At 41.4% G+C, this 17,171-nt stretch overlaps 1 long non-coding RNA gene across 1 annotated transcript; it reads left to right on the top strand.

Annotated features, from left to right (window-relative positions):
• The first annotated feature begins 4,228 nt into the window (after window positions 1-4,228).
• LOC137167175 (uncharacterized) lies at window positions 4,229-16,653 on the top strand. Its single transcript, XR_010924038.1, has 3 exons — window positions 4,229-4,440; window positions 6,616-6,732; window positions 16,405-16,653. It is a non-coding gene; the product is annotated as an uncharacterized lncRNA (long non-coding RNA).
• Window positions 16,654-17,171: the final 518 nt, after the last annotated feature.

The following is a 17,171-nucleotide window of genomic DNA, read 5'->3' on the forward strand; positions in this document are numbered from 1 at the left end:
ATGTTCTCCTTGATAACCATGTGTCCTATTGGACTTATTTTCAGTGGGTATATTACCATTACCTTTGTTTTGTATCTTAAACCAAAATAGCTGGTCAACCACTATATACCTGTATCTTTCTTACTGATTTTGACAAAAATATTTCCACTGCATAACGTGACAAATGTATTATTAGAATCATTACAAAACCTGTTTACATTATGGTGTGTAACAGTATCATTGTAACATACTTTTTGTAGGGGTGTACAAATTAGCCTGGATATTTTCCATTGGGGACTGTAGACTGATCACCAAATTAACTATAATTGTACAGTTTTTCTTTAGCAAATTGGGAATATCTCCATCTATGTATGCACACATATGATTGGTTATATTTCCTTCCTTTCTACAGTCAGTTAGGAAGTGAAAGAAGAAATTGCTGCCTAAATCCGAGGCACATCTTTCCTTTATCATTGTCACAAAGGTGAGTGGTTCACCATCTAAGTTGACTATTATCACCTTCTGATTATCAATACCATAGGTGAAAGCAGTTACTAACTTGTCATTGTCACACTTCTTTTCTTCCCATGCTACATGACGCTCATTTCCAAACATATATTCATATACATCCAAGTCTTCTCTTAATAAAATGGGAAATGGAGTGTTTTGCCACACTACAGCCTTATCCCATGCTAACACATAGCTTTCATTAGTTTTACACACAAAGTATTCCCCATCTTCCACAATGATTAATTGTGTTACAGATATTAGGGTCCAGATGCAACTTCTTAATACAACAATATACATTATTAACAATGTTTACAGTGGTTCTCTGAGAGGCAGAGAGAGAAAAAGAAACAAAAATTAGTACTTTACTGCACCCTTCCAATTTTTTATCTGTGATGAGTAAAATCATTTATATGTCTTTTCATTTTTCCCTTGAATTTCTGGTTGGTACACACTGGGGCTGGCCTTGTTGACCACCTTTATAGGTCCCATCAATCTAGGACTCAATATGTGCTGTTTTTCTGAAAAATATCTATATAGTACTGGGTCTCCAATGTCCCATTCTCTTGGATGTAAAACATCTCCTAATCTTTTTCAGATTAATCACCTCCTTTAGCATCTTGCTGATAGTTTCTAATAATTTTATCATATACTGATCCATTGGTACCAGGGGTTGATATTTGTTGGGCGGCACTCCGCCCAGCCACAATTGCTCGGGAGTGCACATCAGCCTTCCTGTTATTGCTTCATGTGGCATGTATTGATGTGACACCAGAGACGATCTTATTGCCATTAAAACAAAAGGTAGTTTGACATCCCAGTCTTTACCTGAGTTGGTGATAATTTTTCTCAAGGCCATTTTTAACATTTGATTATTTCTTTTGATGAGACTCAAACTTCGCAGATGTCTCGTAATGTGGAATCTCTGTCTGATTCCAAATGCTGTGCAAATGTTCTTCATTATCTCGCCCACGAAATGAGATCTTTGGTCTGAATCAATACAGTCAGGTAGACCAAATCTAGAAAATGTTGTTCCATAAGTTTCCTTGCAGTTGTTGATGCAGTATTATTTTTAGTAGGATATGCTCTATCCATTTTGAAAATGTGTCACAATATTTGTTTCCTTTCCCAGTTTGAGGTAGAAGATCAATATAGTTTATTTGAAGACATGTCCAGAGTCCTCTGACTGGTTGATGGCAGATTGGCCCTTTCACAATCTTGGTATCAGCATTGTTTTCTGTGCATGCCAGACAGATTCTACTTGTTTGACACAGTCAGCCCACCAAGCTACACTTAAAATCCTTTTACCAGTTTTATCCATTCCATAATGTCCCTTACTGTGCACTAGACTTATTGTTTCTTTTCTCAGGCATGTTGACATGACTAATGGTAGTAAAGTCTCATTACTACTATTCTTGTATTTTGCCATTATCAAATCTTCTTTGGTCTTGAATGTTGTGTACTTTCCATGGTTTTTATTTTTTAGTAGCTCATTTACTTTTACATCTTGTTGTTGTAATGTCATAAGGTCTAATTGGGTTACTGGATCAAAGTTACTGATTTTCTGCACCAATTCTGCTGATTTTGTCCATAATCTTTTCTGGGCCTAGGAAGGCTGCTTGTTTTACCAATGGGTCAACCTTGTTGTTTAAGCGACTCACTTCCTCTGCATTTTTACAGTGGGCTCGCATTTTTAATAGATAAATTTATTCTTGTCTATTCTTAGCTATATTCCAAACATAAAGGAGATACTTGGCATGGGCAATTATCTTATTATATTATCACATTATCTTATCATTTGCCTTTCAATCCATAAGGCTATCCAGTCTACCAAAGCCTTTATGGCCCAATGAGAGCCTGTACATATCAATGTGTCTTTCTGTGGCCTGTGCAGAGTGAGGAACAACTGTTCCTTGCAAAACACAGTCCGTATCTGCCAATATGGCAGCATAACCAGTACATGGCTTCCCATGACTATAATAACAGCTACCTTCAATGAACCAGATGAGTAAGCCCAATTCCTTTGCTTCTTCAAATGAAATGCCCACCTTGAAGGGAGATTTCTCTTTTCCTAACCTTTAGGCGGGAACCAGACACTCATGTTCCTGTCCATGTACTAGTAGCGCATACAGCACTATGGACAGAGCGTTGAAAAAGTCAAAGCTAACATCCTTGTTTAGCGACTTAAGGTTCAAACCGCCAGTCTTGGGCTTGGCATTCTGCCATCTTTACTTCTTCCCGACAGTTCATATTGTACAGGTGTGTGGATAGTTTTAAGATTACCAGTGCTGTACCTATGATATATTCCGAATGGTTTAAAGACCAGATGAGGACAAGAACTTCTTCCTCGCATGATGTGAACTGTTGTTTCAAGTGGTTTGTCAGCCTTTAAAACTGGTCACACAGGAGCATTGCAAGGGCTCGTAGTTTCGATGAGCACACCTTGCTCTACTAGGGCATCTATGGTCGTTTTGATTCCAGCCTCAACCTCCTTAGGATATTTATATTGGTTCAGTGGGCAGGGGTCTGAGCCCACTACGATACTTCTGCATCTATCTTTCTGCATTGAAGCTTGTTTTTGTTTTCAAAGCAATAAAAGCTTCTTTTTGCTTCTGTCCCCGACTCCAGGTACACAGAAGAGATAACGTAGCACCTTTATCTACTAAAAGCTATTGTTCAAAGTTTCCAAATCTTCCTTCTAAGGTAGCCTTTACCACAGGTCTCTCATGGTTGTCATTTTCTAGTGAGGAGACCAGCAGGGTTTTATCTAGTCATAATAGACTCTGTTGAATTTGCATCTCACCTTGATCCTGCTTTCTTATTGAACTTTTTGTCTCATGCTTAGTCAACCTTCAGGGTAATTCTTCTGTGGGGAGGCCACCTATATCTTTTGTCTCGTCATAGTTCAGAAGATTTTTCGAAAGGACATTTCTATAAGTTCTATAATCTTCTTTTGTAAAGATATAGGATTTCTGGTTTCCTTTCTTCATTTCTCTGTTTTTCTGGTTTTCTTTATAGTTGTTATTAAACCTTGATCTGTTGTCTGTATTTCCTTTACTTGCAGTAGTTACCATTGAGATTTTCTTTCTGTGCATTGATTGCAGAAACACTTGCCGGTGCAGTTCATATACTTCTCACAGTCTTTCTTCAAAGTCAGTGTTAGGCTTTGAATAAATGCTAATCCTGACAGCCAATACAGGAGTTTCTTCCTGCTGAGAAATTTCTCAGGTCTCTCATTTAATCTTTGTCTTTAAGAATGATATTTTCTGATTATACTCTCAAAAGAAAAATATAACTGGAAAACTGCATCGTAGATATCAGACATGCTCTGTGTACTTGCCATTTGCACTTCCCTTGGCAATGCATTAAAAATCATCACTCAGTTTTGGTGTGCTGCTAATATGAGCCATCTAAACTATGGCAATATCCCTGCTAAGTGATCTCCTTTTCTCGTTCAAGCCCATACGCTCTAATTTCATATCTTGTCTCTGTGTAAGGGGTCTATTAGCCCCTTACTGAAACTTAGTGGGTCTTTTTGGTGGGCATCTCTTGAGTAAGTGGGACCCTGAAGCAGACACAGCCCCCAGGGCCAGTGGGGAGAGGGCAACTCAGGTCAGCCTGATTGACAGGGTGGGCAGGCCAATGAGGGAGCCAGGAGGATAGGGGGGAGCCCTGCCCTCTGTGTGAACTGTAGCTGCCTGCTTGGGTATGCCTGGGCAGAGCAGGCTGAGCTAAGGACAAAGCAGCCAGCAGCTGGGAGGCCAGAAGAGGAGCACAGAAAGCTGAGCTGAGCTGAGCTGATCCACAGCAGCAGAACCAGAGGGGCACCCCAGAGAGCTGAGCCAAGCAGAGCACAGCTGCACTGAAGCAGAGCGAAGCAGGAGCTGGGGCTGGAGCCGTCTGGAGCTGGGTGCGGAGAAACAGAGACTGTGAACAGAGACAGAGACACAGACTGTGAGCCTCCCTTACACCCCAGAAACACTGTTTGTGGTGCCCCCGGGCCAGGGGGCAGTGTTGAATGTTTTCCTTTAACCCTTCTCTGCTTTTCTTATTTTTTATTTGATTTTTGATTGCTGTTCGTTTAATAAATTGTATTGCTTTGCATTGTATGCAATGATTAGTGTGTCAGGGAAGCACCCAGTGCAGAGTTAGTACCCCGGAGTAGGGACACCCTAGCCCCTGCCCTAAGGGACCACGGCAAGATTGGGCGTTGAGCCCCAGGAATCCTGAGCCCAGCCTTGTCGGGATTACAGGGATCCCACCACACAGGAGAGTGGGAGGGGAGCCCTCGAGGTCAGGTGGGCCTCTGGGTAAAGAGAGTGGGAGCAGGGACTCAGATCCTTTTGCTAACCATCTCCACCAGGGTAGTGTATAAGCAAGGAAAGTTCCCCACAATAGCGGGTCCATTCCCTCATACATGTGCAAGACAGTTTGGTCCATAATCAATCATGGTCTATAATATGTTTACTGCTCCCCTTATCCATTACAGGAGACACTGCAGGTGCACAGGGTACAGGTCGGCAGTTCTCAGATGTGGCCTTGGCTGACATTAAGCCTTTAGTTTTCTCTAATTCTTGCTTCAATGTACTGATTTCCAGATGGCATTTGGAATGGTCAGCGCTTTTGATATTACTGCTCCTGACCTCTTTTACAATCTTTCTGCTTGCAGTCTGTGCTTCTTCTACCTTTTTGGTTAGTATAAAGACTTCCCTATCTCTACTAGCCAGTTCTGCTAGTGCCTTTTTTAGCTGTTGCTCTAACTGCCTGGTCTGATTTAATTGACTCAGCAGCTGAGCTGATACTGTGTCATTCTGAACAGTAAGCGTCTCTCTAGCTAACTTCTCTTCCTTGATCTTGGTTTCTAACTGGGAGATGGCACTATCCTTACTTTAATGCATATCTCAAGCTCTCATGATACAATATACAACACACAGATTAAAGCCCTTTTCTTAAGTTTCTTACTACGGATAGGCTTTGTTGTCACTAAACTTTTCCATCTCTCATTTAAATTTCCCAGTGCTTGTTCCCCCTTGAACATGTTTACCGCCCATGGGCTTTAGAATATACCAAAAGAATTCACACAAAACACCAGCTCATTTTTATTAACCCTACAGCTCCAACCACTTGTCCTGAAAGTTTTGGATTTATCATGATGGTTGCGCCTTCAATCCAATGTTCAACCATAGCCCATAACCTTGTAACCTACTCAGCTTTTCTGGAAGTTTGCTAGCATCCTAGCACTTCCCAGAGCAGGACTTACAGGATCCACTCACAGCTCCTTGCTGCAATGTCCTCCAGCCACTGTTTCCATGGGTTCTGCGCTCACCAGCGCCCACTGTCAGCTTTCACTGAGAGCGCCTCTGGTTTCCCTGGAGCCTCTGCACAGCACCCATTGTCCTCCTTGACAGCGCTCTGTACATTGGGACACTTGCAGAAATGACATTCACCACCGCCGCCATCTGTGATAGAGAGCCCAGCAGTTCCGGAATCGCTCCGCCCTACTGCTCTCCACAGGTCTCTGTGATGCTTACCCTCAGCACCACCTTAAATGGAGCTCACAGGACTCTGCACCACCCCCACCAGATTCTGTCTGGTGCCTCAGTTTCACTAAGTCCAGGTAGCCAGCCCACTGGCACTCCGGCCCTGCTGCTCCCACTTTGGGTCCCTGTGGCGATCACCACATTAACATGATTCCACCCACAAGGTTACTGAACCTCCTCTGGACTTTTGGTAAATAATAGATAACAGGGGCAAACAAAATGGTTCCTTATGACGAACACTAAGAGGTGCTGCTGCGGTCGCTAGATATGTTACCCAAAAAGTCGGAGGAAAATAATTCCAAAGCTCTCACCCACAGTCAGTGGGCCTTATAACCTCCCACAACCAATTTGGTAACTGAGCCCAAATGCAAACGCTTATTAGGAGCCCTCAGGTTCGCCCCTATGGCATCTATCAATTGGTCTCACTCAGAAAAAAACAACACATGTAATAAGTAAACGAGGAAGCGGTTTATTAAAATAATGTCACAAAGTCTGAGAGCCAAGGACCTAAAGCCCGGGAACCCAAAGATACAATAATGGTGAAATGGGGTAAACGAGCTAACAAAGTCTTTCTAACTCACTACTCTAGGCGCATGGGACGGGGAGGATGACCATTCAGGAAGCAGAAGACGACTACAGGATAAGGAATTAGGAATGGTGGACAGGAACAGAATCAGAAACAGAGGGATAAGTAACTTCAAAACAGGTATCTTCTTTCGTTTTGCTTGATCTGAAGAGGCGTGAGATTCGTGGCTGCCACCATGATGGACAGCAACCATTATAAAGTGCTGTGAATCTTATACACAATCAGTTGACCAATCAGTTTTTTTTATTTCCCCGCTCTCTACACACATCTTGCTTATTTTGCACCTGGCCCACTAAGATTTGTGCACACGTTCCGCTCATGGTTTCAGATGTTCTGTACTCAGGCTCACCCAAACAAATGTGAGACCCAAACAAAAATGTACCAAACTGGATGTTAGGGTCAACCAGAGTTCAGAGAAGGGAGGCGTTTTAATACCAATAAGGGAAATTGGGCTACACTTGGGGTGCTACCGCACCCCTCCCCCCCCTCCCCGGCTTGAAGTAGTTTCCATTATATGCAGGGTTTACACTTTGATTCAATGGCTCTCTGCACCCCCCACTATAATTGTTCCAGCACCCCTGGAAGCAGCCAGGAAATAGGTGGGGATAGAGAAGAAGTACAAATAAAAGAGAGGAGGAGAAAAAATAAAGGAACAAAGATGAAAAAATCATGGGAATACTGCTATGCTCCATTGATGTAAATGGGCAGCTACTGCTGAAAGAAGCTTTATAAAGACCCTTGGGGCTGTGAGGAGCCCAAAGGGAAGGACTTGGTACTGGTATTGTTCTGAGCCTATTATGAAATGTAGGAAAAGTTTGTGTGGGGAGGGATAGTGAACTTGAAGTCTTTAAATCATCATTTGAGGACTTCAGTACCTCAGCCAGAGGTTGGGGTCTATTACAGGAGTGGGTGCATGCAGTTCTGTGGCCCACAATGTGCAGGAGGTCAAACTAGATGATCATGATGGTTCCTTCTGTCTTAAAAGTCGATGAGTCACAGGAAAATAGACATCTTGGAGGTCAAGGATGATGAACCAGTCTCCCAGATCTAAGGATGGGATTATAGTTGTTAGCATCACTATCTTGAAGTGCTGGGAAAGAATATAGGTGTTCAGGTTTCTGAGGTCGTGAATCAGTCTCCATCTTTGCCCCTGTTGGGAACTAGGAACAGAACAGGAACAGTTTGTCTTCTGACAAACTGCTGGAAGAACTGATTCAACCACCCCCCCCCCAAAGGCAGGAGAGACTGGACCTCTTGTTTTAAGAGGTCTTCATGAGAGGAATCCCATAAGAGGGACAGGAAAGGAGGGTGGAAACGAGGAATAGTGTGGAAGTGGATAGAATATCTCATATGGATCACCTCCAAGATCTATGTGTCTGAGGTAATCTGTTCCCAGGCTGGGAGGAAGTGGGACAGTCAGTCTCCAAAACAGGGATGGATGGAATCATGTAGCACAGGATCCAGGAAAGTAGGTTGCTTAAGGCTCTCAACTCACATATCAAATCTTTCTTGGAGGAAGGTGCAGATGATGAGGGGCATGGTCCTGTTTTCTGAAGTCTAGATCTCCGCTGAAAGTCTGGGAAAAGTTTGGTGTGGATAGTACTGAGGGTCTCCATAAGGTTGTCTTTGAGTCCTTCAGCCAGCCTGCGCGAGTAGGTGATTTTTCTCCTGAGCGGTGATGTTTAGAATGTGAAGAGTGTTGAGACTCATGAACTTCTTCTAATGGGAACTGAAGGGATTTTGCCAAGAATTTTATGGGCCCCTGGAAAGCACAAAAGTCACTGGTGTAATAGAGTGGTGGGGACATTACTAGCTCATCTGGGGACGATAGGGTGACCAGATAAGTGTGAAAAATCGGGAGTAGCAGTAATAGGTGCCTATGTAAGAAAAAGCCCCAAATATTGGGACTGTCGCTATAAAATCAGGACATCTGGTCACCCTAGGAGATGAAGCAGACTTTGCTGATAAGTGCAAGTTTCCCACCCCATCACCCCATTTGAATCCAGCCATGATAGCAATGACCAAATGTTGCTACTATCTGATGATTGTTAGGTGGCCTATGTGATATAAATTCTTTAGAAATATGTTAATGGCTCCAGTGAAAGAGTAAAAAGTGAAGTAGACAAAGGATATTTTTGCTCTTGCATAACAGCCATTGATCTGCAATTGTTCTTTAGCTTTAACATTTGCTTGAGATTTAAAGTATAAAATTTAAACTTTTATAAAAATATCCCCCCCTCTCTTTACTGAGCGTGCAACCATTTGGTAGACTACTGAATATGGCTGAATGTTTTTGCTTCATTGATTGGGGCAACTATACTGAAGGGTGGGTGTCAGTCTAGAAGTTTCCCAGCAGACAGGTGTCAAAACCTCCAGGTTTGGCACTGATTACCAACCTTGTTGACCAAGAATTACGGACCCAATTCTGTGAGATGCTGCCCCTCCTGTGAAGTGAGAGATCCTCAACTCTATAGAATTCAGTGGTCTGGGGGTACATTCAGTCCCTTGCTGGATTGAGTCCTAAAAAAAGCACAAAGACTTATCCTTTCACCTGCTAAAGATAGTCCTACACATTGGGAGAGCAGTGAGAGGAAGCTTGCATTGCTTGTCTCTTCTGTAGTGGTTCATGGACAAACTGACGTTGACTTTCTACAGCATCAGTCTCTTTCCAAAGACTATTTTATTCTGAAATGTCTAATTTGTTTTGATTTATATTTGAACTCCTTATTGAAATGAAGTATCTTGCTTGTTTATTTGCCACAGCAACAACAAAACAAAAAAAACCCAATCTATGTCCTGTTCATGGATGAATGTGATTCATTGGTTCTTACCTCCAGCTGGTTCAGAACATAGCATCCAACATACTTAGCTTCTACACAGTCAGCTGGGAGTACATCACTCATAGTGACCCACTCTACCAACTCCCCATTGAATACTAGGGCAAAACCAACGTGTTGGTCCCAAACTTCATAGTGATTTCTTGCCCAAGGGACCACCTCACTTTATGTGATTTTAGCCTCCTGCAACAGCTATGGTGCAGTGGAATGATGGAACGGCCAACCGGAGAGGTGAGGCACATGGGAGAAGGAAACAGGACTTTCACAGAAATTGGATCTTGTGATGGAAGAGATCAGAATGTCCATGAACATTAGCACCTTCAGAACAAAGTTCAGAACACGGTCACATCCTCTCAGGCTTGCATGTGGTGCATAAGGGAGGGAGATGGTACTAGAACCTTCTTTCCACCTGGAACATCACTCACAAGGATTGACTCTAGTGAGTCTTTGTGTTCAGCAAGCACATGAACTATGGATGGTTCAGGCTGCTGTTGATACTATCCAGTAAAGAAGGCAGAGCCAGCTACGCCACATCCTCTTAAATGCCAGTACAAAGCACATTGTCCCCAAGAGCACCTGCTAGATGGCTCTCCTCCCAAACTCAAATAGTGATTACATATTACAATACACCCACAGCACCCATTTAATTATCGTTAAATTTTACGTACAGAGGGAAACACTCATGAGACAGATTATCTGAGATGTTATTGTACCTTCTTATGCCGTAAATTCCAAAATCCTCCAGACTATGGTCTTTAGCTACTGCTGACAGGGACTGAGCACATCATTGTGTATCAGGTTGGCAGACTCACTTTGACATGCCATCAATCTCTACTGTCTTGCCAAACCCAGTTAGACTTCCAAGGGGCTCACTTCTACAAAGGCCCTAAATATCCTACCTGCAACCCTATCATCAAATTAGCAGACTAAAGAGACACATGGCTCCAATTCTGTAACCATTTCAGCACATGTATCTTTACTTATGTGAGTAATCTCATTAAAGTCAAGATAATCATGTGAGTAGTCCCCATTAAGTGTTTGAAAGATCAGAGTGTATGACTGTAACAATCAAACTCATTGAAAATATACTTCAGTAAAAATCCAGTAGGTGGCATAAACAAGCCATAGATTTAAAAAAAAAAAAAAAGTTTTTATTTTTTTTTAGTTTTCCTTGTCTTTCATACTGCGTAATTCCCCTCCCCTTTTTATTCATTCATTTTTGTCTCTGGAACCTTAATTTGAGCCTTCTTTAATTTATAAAGAAGCTAAATTCTAGTCAATGGGACCACATTGCAGATATACCAGAACAAAATTCCACAGCCAGGCCTTTGTATTCCAGCCCAGAAAGGTATTTTTTAAATCTGCTGGTAGTAGGTCACTGCTGCTGAGCTCAGTGTATGTTGTCGAGGGAGATTTTTGATACTAAATATAGTTTAAGCGTGTGAAACCTATTGTACTACCATAAAATGTTTCTTAATTAGAAATGTGTCCAAACCCAAACCCTTCTATTCAAATTACCTGCATTTCGGTGGAGTTCAGATTCAGACGAAGTTGGCAGCTTTCCTGTACCAGTTTTGGAATGTTTATGTGAGAATTTTTGTAGGACTCTACAATACAGCTTAAGGCTTATTACATTTAAGGTCCAATGACCCAGCTGTGTTTTCACCAAGGTCAATAAGATTGGTCTCAGCAATTTTTTCTAACAGCCCCTTCCATCCAATTTACAGAGCTCCTTCTTACCATTTTGAACAGTAGTGCTTTTTCTCCATTAGTGGAGGAGGATAAGTATCATGTCTGTGTTTCCGAGGGCATCTATTTATTATAGGCCAGGTGGTGGCTGCCCCATACAGCAGTGGCCAGGAGATGGAGGGGCCTATGCTAGGAGTCTTCCCCTTTTATGTGCCCTATACAAGAGCCTTTCATAATCGCAATCCCAGTGCTCAGGGATGAACACGGGCTGCTCCCTCCATTGCACCTGGGACTGAACATTGTGCCAAAGGGTGGAGGGAAGGGCAGGGGTATGTCAGCGTGTGGTACTATCTTCCAGCCCCATAGTTCACACCTGATGCAGCTAGGGGAGTATGCTGCTCCCCTGAATGGAGACAGAAGTGGGAAATCACAGCTCAAACACAAATGGAATTTGCTTTCAGCATCTTTCCCAGCATTTCATACAGGGAGCTGCAGCATCACTAACTCCAGATAAACTACTTGTTAGAGAAACCATTGGAAATAGCAGTCTGAGTAAACAAATATTAGTTGGCTGGGGAGATGTGGGTTAGTACACTCCCAGAGTTTAAGGGCCCAGTATTTAGGTTACGTTAAAGAAATGTTTACGAAATAATCAGTAAGTGCCTACCCATGAACAGTCCGCTGCAGAGATATGAACCCAGACATCAATATCAGGCTGCATCTTTAAACAAAAATGAAATTGGAAACAAAAGTGACTCTACCAGAGTGTGCTGAGTAAAATGCAAAAAGTGCACAATTTGCAAACTTGCAAAGCAAATTAAATTGAAACATTCATACCCATTTCACATGTTAAGAGCTTTGAAAGTCTGAGATGGAATTTTTATTATTATAACTAGTAACAGACAGGGGAAAAGGTGAAAAATAACACTTTTAGCCCTCTGAAGAACAAAAGTCTGCTTTTTATGTTTTTCTCCTTTATGCCTGAATCATTTCATTGCAAATTAAAAGGTTGGGGGAAGGGCACGAGCTATCAGGCTCTCTGGAACTTTTAGCTGTTAATAATTTACTTTTGGTAGCTATTTCAAAGGATTATTAGACTTGACTTATAAAATAAAGGTAGAAGAGCATGCAGGAGGAAACCACTGTATTGCTCCAGAACAGTCTTCACATTCATTTTAGGCACACACAAAAAATTAATTGGACCAGTGACTTAGAACATTGAGGTCGCTTGCATGACTCATTAAACTGACATTTCTAACATTTGTAATTCACTCTATAAGAATGATAGGATTCTATAAGCAATCTATATGTTTGAGCTCTTTTATCAGAAAATAGTGCTATTGCATACAGTGCCTTCAGATTGGAATACCAGCATCAATTGAGATATAAGACAACCGATACAAGACAGCTAAATTTGATAGATTTCTAGACTGTGGCAAAGTAAACTCTGATCTTTTAAAATAGGCTACACAATTAATTGCAATATTTTTGTATTTATTATCTTTAATCCATCTTTGGATCCAGCTGACTTTCCACTTCAGTGGACAAAGCCACTGCATTAGTTTGTATTTAAAGGAATTAATAGATCATTTCAAATTATAAAGTAGTTGTTTTATTAACTACATTTTTTAAAGTTACACAAGTTCCAGTTATTTTAAGTTTTTCATTTGAAATAGCTTAAACTGATGGTGTTCCAGTGACACCACTAAAGCCATTTATTTATTGGGCAGAGGTTTGGTGGGGAAGAAGAAAGGTTCAGGATGTATACCACCAGTTAAAGGGGCTGTTTTCTCTGCTTTGATTTATTAGCTGGCAGAGTTAATTCATTATTTGCACATGATTATTTTTTGCTGCTGAGCAATTATTTGCAATTGGAAGTCTAATTAATAGTTTGAGCATGTAGAGCTCTTTGTATAAGCTTTTTTTTTTTGGGGGGGGGGGGTCCTTGAAATGTAAATAAATAGAAAATAATTCTTTAGGGCTGAATTCTGCCCTCAAAACACAAACACACACACACCCTGTTGATGTCAGTCTGATTGACTTTCCACTGGTCGGTTAGAGTAGAATAGGTCCAAGAGCAGAACTTTGCCCTGCTTCATTTAAAAAAAAAATTCTGTCCCTTGAGTTCTGTGCTTCTCCTCCAATTTTTCCTTATTTATTGCTTCTTTCAATAATGAGGTGAGGTAGGCCTGACTCCACTTCAGATGGAGTTGGACCACTTAGACCATTTTGATGAGGGCTAAATTATTGTTATTCAAGCCTTTAGGCAGTCTTATTCTGAAAGAAGTTTATGAGAGCTGGTGTAAAGGGTTTTATGTGGCTATCAAGGTATTATGTCAATGGAAGAGTACTCAGTACATCGAGATAATTGTTTAGTCCTAGTAACAGTTTTCCTCTGTTGTTAGATGTGTGTTTTGCACAGTATTACAATCCAGCAAGGTAAGTGTTACTACTCTCTAAAAATATACACACAAAGGCTGAATTAAAGATCATGTGAGTGTCTATGTTCCTATTGGTTCGGTGGTGCTTAAGAAGATGATACATTGTTACAAATTCTCCTAACTGGAAGATTATTGATTTTAATTAGAGTGTGACTTTTTCTAGACACAGCTCTTTTGCCAGCCACTGGAAGTTGGCTAAACAGATGTTTTGATTTCTATCACTCCTTGGAAACCTTTGCCTGCAATTGACCAAAAAAAAAAAAAAAATTGGATGCAGTTCAGCAACCCCTCCTCATGCAAATACTATGGTTCTATTGTCTGAATAAAGACTACATAACTAAACCTAGGAGATTGACAATCTCGTAGATTAAAAACCAATATTCATGGAGGCAGGCTCAGAAATGACCCCTTTAAGCAAGCAATAATTTTTGCAAGGATCCTGCTTTAACACATCATTTTGTCTTATCTCATTTTTATATGTAAAGTATTTGAATGCAACCAAGCTATTAGACACTGAAAAGCAACTTCTATGCAAACGCATTAATAATGCCTTCTCAGAAGAATTTTCACCAAGTGCATGGAGGTAAATAGCATACATTTTTAAAATTGTCCAAATATCTATTTACATAATAGACCATAGCTCCACTCTGTAGAACTCGCTATGGTCTATCAAGTAAATGATACACATTTTAAAAACTGTCTGGATGCATATTTGCCTGATAGACCATCAGACTGCAGCTGCTATGGTCCACTGGGTAAATAATACATGTTTTAAGCAGTTTTAAAATAGATATTTATTCTCATACACTTCAATAAGATTGCTTTTGTCATATTGTTTTAAACCAAATTCTAACCCACAAAGAAAATTAAATACAGAAGCCTTATTTGGAAAAAATGTATTCAACCCGCTGAACTTGTGACACCACAGTCCCCTAACATAGGGAAACAAAGAGTTTGATTATCATTGTTACAGCAGGGTTTCAGAGCGTCACTGTGCTAGGCACCGTACAAACACAGTAATGAGAAGACAGTCTCTGCCCCTGAGAGCTCCCCAGCTAGATTTATTAAATAATTGATCTGCAAAACAAGTTCATGCAAGGATGTATCATTATCCACATTTTATAAGTGGAGAAACTGAGATTAGGTTACGTACTCTAGGTTACAAAATAGAGTCAGTGTCTCAATTGCTGTTGAGGCTCTAGTGCTGGTACCACTTGGAACAAAGATGACTTATTTGGAAGTGGTTTGCTTGGACCTTCAAGACATTTCCCCCTTAGAAGCTTCCCTGGCAGTTAAATCAAAACCATCAATTTTGGGGACATTCTGAAAAAATAGTTTGGCATATAAGGAAAATAATCAACTGTGGGAGCAGATCTAACCCACATCATGCACTGCAGAAGTTAGTGATGTAAATAAGGGAAGAAACAACAGGGGGGGATACACAGTTTCTTCTTTTTATTTTGAGGACTCTGGGCTTGCAGACTTTCTGGAGTGGACGGGGTGACCTCACTGGAGAAGCTAGAAACATCCAAAATTTGGGGTACAGCAGTCAGTAAATGTGCTCAGTAGCCATTTTGAAGCTATATTTGAAATTTTGTGGGCAAGTCACCTGGCAGGACACACAAAAAGTAACCATCTGAAGGTTGAGCCAACTGGAGCTCAGTGAGCAGCAGGCGGCTAGAAATAGGGAAAGTTGGAGCCAGCCTGGGAGAAATTAGCAGCTGAATCATGCAGTGATGAGAGATGACTGCTGGGTGGGCTGTATCTCAAAGATTGTGCCAATCCAGTTGGATGCATGTGGTGCAATGGGAACCAGAGAAGGAGACTGGACGTCACCACTGGTTGCAAGAGTTTAAGATTGTTGTTGCTGAAGAGATGCAAAGGAATTGGGAGGAAAATGTGGAACTGCCATCCCATTGCAGCTGGTAGAAGCTCAAAAGGCACATGCGCGTGCACACACACACACACACACACACACACACACACACACACTTTGAATTCCTCACATTGCAAGAAGGATGAGGGCTCAACACATGAGGACATTGGGGGGAAATGAATATATATGCGTGGTTACAAAATACAGATTTCCTCACTATTTTGTAATTGCAACAAACGTGGAAGTTTGGGTGAAAAACATCAAAGAGTTATCACTTACTAGTTGTTAGAGACAAATATTCACAACCAAGTTAAACATTGAAAAGTGTTTATACTTATTACATGTTATTTTTCAAAGAAATTGTGTCACACTCTCGCTCAGAAATGTACCTGTGTATAATGTCAAATCTTTGTCCTGGAAGGACTGAGATCTGGCCTGTGCTTCTGCAGAAGAATAAGCTGAAGTACGAGAAAGGGGGAGTAATTAAGTAGAATCTCAAGAATCCCCTTCTCAAGAACACAGAGACTTCTTAAGTTCTGTCTTTCCCCGGTGCTGGGCACATACACTCCTAACACTTCACATTCTTAGCTAAATTGACTTCACAAGAGCAAAAACTACATATTGACCGAATTCTTTGCCATATCAAAGCACTGACTTTCCCTAATGGAAAAATTATACAGGCCTAATTCCCATTTTCATAAGACACATAGGAGTCTAGGTCTCATGACAGTCAATGGAATTTCGACTGCTAATTGCCTATGGGTAATGGTTTCAAGGGACTTAGGAGACTACATCTCATTTTCAAAGGTGATTTAAGGCCCAGATCCTCAAAGGCATTTGGGCACTTAACTCCCAGTGGGAGGATGTGGACCTTAGTCTAGTTAGATAGGATCCCGCCTCCGGCCTAACTATAACCACAAACTAACTCAAACAATTTGACTGTTTATAGGTATCAGTGCAACGGCAACTAGAAAGAAGCCTGCAAAGCAAGAGAAGATCGACAGTGATGGGTGGCAAGAAGGAACTGAAGAGGCAAGGAGTCGGCAGGGCCCTATATACAGTGCCATGAAGGTGTGACTCCAGGGGGCTCCAGAGCCGACTCTATGGATACCACTGGGGCAAAAACCTTCCAGTGATGGTGCATGTGGTGCACACACACCTACTTGGAACTGACATGAGAAAGCACTTAAAGAAATGCTGGGAATAAACACTCCGTAAAAACTAAGACTGCACATTTTCTGCAAAGCTGTAAATCTTTGCAGTATTTGACCTTTCCTGCCAACAGAGGTCTCCCTTCTCCTTAGAGAAACATCTGATCTGGCAGGAAGGAACTAAGAGGGAAGCCAAGCAGATGTCCCAGGTCTCAAGATTGGGCTTTTTTTTTTTAAGTTTGTGACTAAATTTATCATTAATGAGACTGCAGGCAGGTGCTGTGCAATTTTCCCTGCACAGCCCTACTGGGCACTTCAGTCCTTATCTATAAAACCCATCCTTCTACTCCCGGCCTGATCTTGAGCAGATACTGCTAATTGTGCCAAACACCATGGTGGTTTTGTCATGTGAGTCAATATCCATAGTGATACCATTAAGCCCATGTTCACTTATATTCTCACCCATGTCTTTCCAACAATTGAACTCAGTTCTCCAGAGGTAGCCTGCCATGTCCCCTTAGTCATAGAGAGCCTCCTATTAATTGCAAATAATTACTGTGTTATT

The sequence above is a fragment of the Emydura macquarii genome, unplaced genomic scaffold, assembly GCF_026122565.2.
Source record: "Emydura macquarii macquarii isolate MOO-44397 ecotype Brisbane River unplaced genomic scaffold, CSIRO-AGI_Emac_v2 contig_2897, whole genome shotgun sequence".
NCBI lineage: Eukaryota > Metazoa > Chordata > Testudines > Chelidae > Emydura > Emydura macquarii.